Below are 7,500 nucleotides of genomic sequence, written 5' to 3' on the forward strand. Positions count from 1 at the left end.
GGAACATCCTGCTCTTCATTGACTGGGACAGTGTGGATCGTCATGGCAACCCCTTGGATTATACCAGACCTGGATTTGTTTTTCAATCTAATAAATTGGTTAAAGAGGGAATGTTTTGGGGAGTGTTTTTTCAAATAAAAATGTGTTTGTCGTGTATTTTTTTTTATTACTGACTGGGTTGGTGATGTCGGGTATCTGATAGACGCCTGACCTCACCAACCCCAGGGCTTGATGCCAGGTGACATTACACATCTGGTATTAACCCCATATATTACCCCGTTTGCCACCGCACCAGGGCGCGGGATGAGCTGGGGCGAAGCACCAGGATTGGCGCATCTAATGGATGCGCCACTTCTGGGGCGGCTGCGGCCTGCTATTTTTAGGCTGGGGAGATTCCAATAACCATGGACCTCCCTAGTCTGAGAATATCAGGCCCCAGCTGTCTGCTTTACCTTGGCTGGTGATCCAATTTTGGGGGACCCCTACGTGGTTTTTTTTTTTAATTATTTATTTAATTTAAAATAACAGCGTGGGGTGCCCTCAGTTTTGGATTACCAGCCAAGGTGAGGTTGCCAGCTGTGGTCTGCAGGCTGCAGCCGTCTGCTTTACCCTAGCTGGCTACAAAACTAGGGGGAACCCTATGTCATTTTTTTTTTCATTTTTTTGGCTAAATACAAAGCTAAGCACCCCTTAGTGCCACATGAAAGGTACCAAAGGGTGTTCCACTTTTTCTCCATTTTTTTCTCCACTTTCTCTCCACTTTTTCTCCACTTTTTCTCCATTTTTTTCTCCACTTATTCTCCACTTTTTCTCCTCTTATTCTCCACTTTTTCTCCACTTTTTCTCCACTTTTTCTCCTCTTATTCTCCACTTTTTCTCCACTTTTTCTCCACTTTTTCTCCATTTTTTTCTCCACTTTCTCCACTTTTTCTCCACTTTTTTCTCCACTTTTTCTCCTCTTATGCTCCACTTTTTCTCCTCTTAATCTCCACTTTTTCTCCACTTTTTCTCCACTTTTTCTCCACTTTTTTCTCCACTTTTTCTCCTCTTATGCTCCACTTTTTCTCCACTTTTTCTCCACTTTTTCTCCACTTTTTCTCCACTTTTTCTCCACTTTTTCTCCACTTTTTCTCCTCTTAATCTCCACTTTTTCTCCTCTTATGCTCCACTTTTTCTCCACTTTTTCTCCACTTTTTCTCCACGTTTTCTCCACTTTTTTCTCCACTTTTTCTCCTCTTATGCTCCACTTTTTCTCCACTTTTTCTCCACTTTTTCTCCACTTTTTCTCCTCTTATGCTCCACTTTTTCTCCACTTTTTCTCCACTTTTTTCTCCACTTTTTCTCCTCTTATGCTCCACTTTTTCTCCACTTTTTCTCCACTTTTTCTCCACTTTTTCTCCTCTTATGCTCCACTTTTTCTCCACTTTTTCTCCACTTTTTCTCCATTTTTTTCTCCACTTATTCTCCACTTTTTCTCCTCTTATTCTCCACTTTTTCTCCACTTTTTCTCCACTTTTTCTCCTCTTATTCTCCACTTTTTCTCCACTTTTTCTCCACTTTTTCTCCATTTTTTTCTCCACTTTCTCCACTTTTTCTCCACTTTTTTCTCCACTTTTTCTCCTCTTATGCTCCACTTTTTCTCCTCTTAATCTCCACTTTTTCTCCACTTTTTCTCCACTTTTTTCTCCACTTTTTCTCCTCTTATGCTCCACTTTTTCTCCACTTTTTCTCCACTTTTTCTCCTCTTAATCTCCACTTTTTCTCCTCTTATGCTCCACTTTTTCTCCACTTTTTCTCCACGTTTTCTCCACTTTTTTCTCCACTTTTTCTCCTCTTATGCTCCACTTTTTCTCCACTTTTTCTCCACTTTTTCTCCACTTTTTCTCCACTTTTTCTCCACGTTTTCTCCACGTTTTCTCCACTTTTTTCTCCACTTTTTCTCCTCTTATGCTCCACTTTTTCTCCACTTTTTCTCCACTTTTTCTCCTCTTAATCTCCACTTTTTCTCCACTTTTTCTCCATTTTTTCTCCACTTTTACTCCACTTTTTCTCCACTTTTTTCTCCACTTTTTCTCCACTTTTTCTCCTCTTATGCTCCACTTTTTCTCCACTTTTTCTCCACTTTTTCTCCACGTTTTCTCCACTTTTTTCTCCACTTTTTCTCCTCTTATGCTCCACTTTTTCTCCACTTTTTCTCCACTTTTTCTCCTCTTAATCTCCACTTTTTCTCCACTTTTTCTCCACTTTTTCTCCACTTTTTCTCCACTTTTTTCTCCACTTTTTCTCCACTTTTTCTCCTCTTATGCTCCACTTTTTCTCCACTTTTTCTCCACTTTTTCTCCACTTTTTCTCCTCTTATGCTCCACTTTTTCTCCACTTTTTCTCCACTTTTTCTCCTCTTATGCTCCACTTTTTCTCCACTTTTTCTCCACTTTTTTCTCCACTTTTTCTCCTCTTATGCTCCACTTTTTCTCCACTTTTTCTCCACTTTTTCTCCTCTTATGCTCCACTTTTTCTTCACTTTTTCTCCACTTTTTCTCCATTTTTTTCTCCACTTATTCTCCACTTTTTCTCCTCTTATTCTCCACTTTTTCTCCACTTTTTCTCCACTTTTTCTCCTCTTATTCTCCACTTTTTCTCCACTTTTTCTCCACTTTATCTCCATTTTTTTCTCCACTTTCTCCACTTTTTCTCCACTTTTTTCTCCACTTTTTCTCCTCTTATGCTCCACTTTTTCTCCTCTTAATCTCCACTTTTTCTCCACTTTTTCTCCACTTTTTTCTCCACTTTTTCTCCTCTTATGCTCCACTTTTTCTCCACTTTTTCTCCACTTTTTCTCCACTTTTTCTCCTCTTAATCTCCACTTTTTCTCCTCTTATGCTCCACTTTTTCTCCACTTTTTCTCCACTTTTTCTCCTCTTATGCTCCACTTTTTCTCCACTTTTTCTCCTCTTAATCTCCACTTTTTCTCCTCTTATGCTCCACTTTTTCTCCACTTTTTCTCCACTTTTTCTCCTCTTATGCTCCACTTTTTCTCCACTTTTTCTCCACTTTTTCTCCTCTTATGCTCCACTTTTTCTCCACTTTTTCTCCACTTTTTTCTCCACTTTTTCTCCTCTTATGCTCCACTTTTTCTCCACTTTTTCTCCACTTATGCTCCACTTTTTCTCCACTTTTTCTCCACTTTTTTCTCCACTTTTTCTCCTCTTAATCTCCACTTTTTCTCCACTTTTTCTCCACTTTTTCTCCACTTTTTCTCCACTTTTTCTCCACTTTTTTCTCCACTTTTTCTCCACTTTTTCTCCTCTTATGTTCCACTTATTCTCCACTTTTTCTCCACTTTTTCTCTACTTTTTCTATGGTCGGTCTACCCATTAGCTCTGCCATGCATAGTGTAGCTCTACACCTACTGCACATGTTACTTTATGATTGACATCTCTTTCGTACCAGAGCTGTCTAAGTCTACTCTGACCCCATATTTGTCATTACTATATTGTCCTTGTACTGTATTATGACATTTGTATCATGTGTTTCATTTCTTGCTGTGTTGCAATTTTTTTGCTGCATCCCAATTGTACCTCTACATTGTTCGAGTTTATGTTATTGTTCTCTCACTCTTATGTGATACTGATTATTGTCATTTTTCATGATTACATGCAGATAAGTCCAATCTGACGAAGGCTCAGGCCGAAACGTCATTTGTAACTTGTTTTGGACAAAAACATATATGCTTATGAAAAAAAAAATGTCTTAATACGGACCAATAAAGAGTGATTTTGCATTACTATCCGTTGTGACTTACTGACTTAGTCTGGGAGATATAGAGTGCCGAGGTTACTCACTAATTTTATCTATTATTACCTCTGAGCACCTATATACCAGTGAGCAGAGCTTCCTCTACAGTAGTTCTCCTGATTAGGCATGCCCTTACCTCATGAGCAGGGCATTGCAGCTTTGGTAGCAACCATTACGACATGGACTCTGCTGCTGTGGACCCGGGGAGAGTGAGTGCAGATTCATTGCACCCACACTCCTCACATGAAGGGTCCGCACTCCTAGAAAATGGGGGATACGTTCCCTGAGTGTCTCCCCCCCCATATTCTAGACGGTCCAGAGTCGTCGTGGGACCCCTTTATTTTTTTTCTTACAATAAATTGGTGAAAGAGGAAATGTTTTGGGGACTGTTTTTTCAAATAAATTTCTTTTGTCGATTTTTTGTTTTTGTTAGTACTGACAGTTTATGATGTTGGGTATCTAATAGACGCCATGACATCACAAACTGCTGGGCTTGATCTCAGGTGACTTTACAGCTAGTATCAACCCGATTTATTACCCCGTTTGCCACTGCACCAGGGCACGGGATGAGCTGGGGTGAAGCGCCAGGATTGGCGCATCTAGTGGATGCGCCACGTCTGGGGTGCCTGCGGCCTGCTATTTTTAGGCTGTGAAGGCCCAATAACTATGGACCTTCCCACCCTGAGAATACCAGACCACAGCTGTCCGCTTTACCTTGGCTGGTGATCCAATTTGGGGGGTCCCCTACTTTTATTGTGTAATTATTAATATTTATAAAATAATTATAAAAAAGAGCCTGAGGGGACCTCCACATTGGATCCCCAACCACGGTAAAGCTGCCAGCTGTGGTTTTCAGGCTACAGCCGTCTGCTTTACCCTAGCTGGCTATCAAAAATGGGGGGACCCAACGTAATTTTTTTTTTTTAACTATTTTTTAAATAGAAAAAATTAATGGGCTTCCTTGTATTTTGATTGCCAACCAAGGTAACGGCAGGCAGATGGGGGTGGCAACCCATAGCTGTCTGCTTTATCTGCGCTGAGAATCAAAAATACCGCGGAGCGCTACGTCATTTTTTTAAAGATTTATTTTTACAGCACTGTGATGTCCAGCAATCAAAATACAGGGAAGCCCATTTTATTTTTAGTTATTTAAATAAATAATTAAAAAAAATATATGTTAGCTCCCACTGCATTTTTTGTATTGCTAGCTAAGGGTAATCCAAGCAGCTACTGGCTGCTAACCCCCACTGCTTGGTGTTACCTTCACTGGCAATGGAAAATCCAGGGAAGCATTTTTTTTTTTTTTTTGCCAAAAAGCTACAAAAAAAGGACGTGAGCTTCGCCATATTTTTGTATGCTAGCCAGGTATAGCAGGCAGGTGCTGGAAGAGTTGGATACAGCGCCAGAAGATGGCGCTTCTATGAAAATGCCATTTTCTGAGGCGGCTGCAGACTGCAAATCGCAGCAGTGGGGCCCAGAAAGCTCAGGCCAACCTGTGCTGCGGATTCCAATCCCCAGCTGCCTAGTTGTACCTGGCTGGACACAAAAATGGGGCAAAGCCTACGTCATTTGTTTTCTAATTATTTCATGAAATTCATGAAATAATAAAAAAAGGGCTTCCCTTTATTTTTGGTTCCCAGCCGGGTACAAATAGGCAACTGGGGGTTGGGGGCAGCCGTACCTGCCTGCTGTACCTGGCTAGCATACAAAAATATGGCGAAGCCACATAATTTTTTCAGGGGGCAAAAAACTTCTGCATACAGTCCTGGATGGAGTATGCTGAGCCTTGTAGTTCTGCAGCTGCTGTCTGTCTGTATGGAGAAGAGCAGACAGCAGCTGCAGAACTACAAGGCTCAGCATACTCCATCCAGGACTGCATGCAGAAGTTTTTTGCCCACCAAAAAAATGACGTGGGCTTCGCCATATTTTTGTATGCTAGCCAGGTACAGCTGGCAGCCACGGGCTGCCTCCAACCCCCAGTTGCCTATTTGTACCCGGCTGGGAACCAAAAATATAGGGAAGCCCGTTTTTTTTAATTATTTCACTTATTTCATGAAATAATTAAAAAACAAATGACGTGGGCTTCGCCCTATTTTTGTGTCCAGCCGGGTACAACTAGGCAGCTGGGGATTGGAATCCGCAGCACAGGTTAGCCCGAGGTTTGTGGGCGCCTCTGCTGCGGATTTCAGTCCGCAGCCGTCCCAGAAAATGGCGCTCTCATAGAAGCGCCATCATCTGGCGCTGTATCCAACTCTTCCAACAGCCCTGGAGCCGGGTGGCTTGTTGGGTAATCATGAGTTAATACTGGCTTTGTTTTACCAGCCAGTATTAAGCCAGAGATTCTTAATGTCAGGCACGTTTGACCCGGCCATTAAGAATCTCCAATAAAGGGTTAAAAAAAGACACCACACAGAGAAAAAATACTTTAATAGAAATAAATACACAGACACATTAGAGACTCCATCTTTATTACCCCTGTCAGCCCTCCACGATCCTGCTCTTCTGTCTTCTTTCTTTCTAGTGTAGTAGTAGTGACGATTGTAGTGAGGGGCATCACTTGGGGCTGGGGAACCTCCATCCTAACTACAATGCTCACTACAATCGGGAAGCAGCGTGCAGCCTTCACTCCGTGAGTGATCACTGCTGGCTGCTAGCGGTAACAGCGGTAACGCTGACAGACGCGTTACCATAGCAACGGTGCTCCCGGAGCCGCGGTTAGCGGTGACGTCACCGCTAACTGCGTTGCTATGGCAACGGTGATCTCCGTTAATGACCGGCTGTGTCAGCCGGTCCCTAACGGAACGGGGAGTCGACCGTGTGCTAGAGCATGTCGCCGGTACACGGCGATACACATATGTGCACCGTGTACCGGAGAGATGCACTCGCAGGTCCTACATGACGTGTCATAGTCATGTGACCAGTCTGTAGCCAATGAGATAATAGCCACGTGACTGGTCACATGGCTATTTTGACGTCACGATAGGTCCTGCTTCTCTGCTGGCAGTGCAGGTCACCGGGAGGATTCAGCGATCATCGGATGGAATAGCGGCAGGAGACAGAGTGCAGAAAGGATCGCGAGGACCGGTAAGTGTTATGGCAATGTTTATTAACTGTTTGTGTACATTTATAATGCATTTTTATGTGTTTGTGATTGCCTCCCATTATAGCCTATTGGTTCTAGTTCGGTTCGTCGAACGTTCGACGAACCGAACTCGAACGGGACCCCCGTTCGGCGAACCGGCCTCGAGCCGAACCGGGACCGGTTCGCTCATCTCTAGTCAAGATGGAGACAAAATATCTAAAGCATAGTGCCCCGTGTGAGGATCGAACTCACGACCTTCAGATTATGCGACTGACGCGCTACCTACTGCGCTAACGAGGCAAGCTTCTAGCAAGGATGTGCCAAACTTACTTACTCAAAGCAATTAAGTTCTTTTTTCACATTGAGAACGTCTTGAGAGAACAACTCTTCCCATATGGTCTAGCGGTTAGGATTCCTGGTTTTCACCCAGGCGGCCCGGGTTCGACTCCCGGTATGGGAATGCTGCTTTTTCTGTATAATCTCTGACATTCAAAGGCAGACACAGTTGTTTGCATAAAAAAGCATTCAGGTATAATTTGCACTTTGCAGCCAAAATTGCAAAACGTTAGGGTCTTGGCACTTCATTTCTAACTCTAGCACAACACATTTATAGGTTTCATAGC

The 7,500-nt window shown here is 42.8% G+C and overlaps 1 non-coding gene across 1 annotated transcript; it reads left to right on the forward strand.

The window, feature by feature from the left end:
* Positions 1–7,265: 7,265 nt before the first annotated feature.
* Positions 7,266–7,337, forward strand: TRNAE-UUC (transfer RNA glutamic acid (anticodon UUC)). The gene has a single exon. It is a non-coding gene; the product is annotated as a tRNA-Glu (tRNA).
* The last annotated feature ends 163 nt before the right edge of the window (positions 7,338–7,500 follow it).

The sequence above is a fragment of the Anomaloglossus baeobatrachus genome, chromosome 4 (genome assembly GCF_048569485.1).
Source record: "Anomaloglossus baeobatrachus isolate aAnoBae1 chromosome 4, aAnoBae1.hap1, whole genome shotgun sequence".
In the NCBI taxonomy this organism is placed as follows: Eukaryota; Metazoa; Chordata; class Amphibia; order Anura; family Aromobatidae; genus Anomaloglossus; species Anomaloglossus baeobatrachus.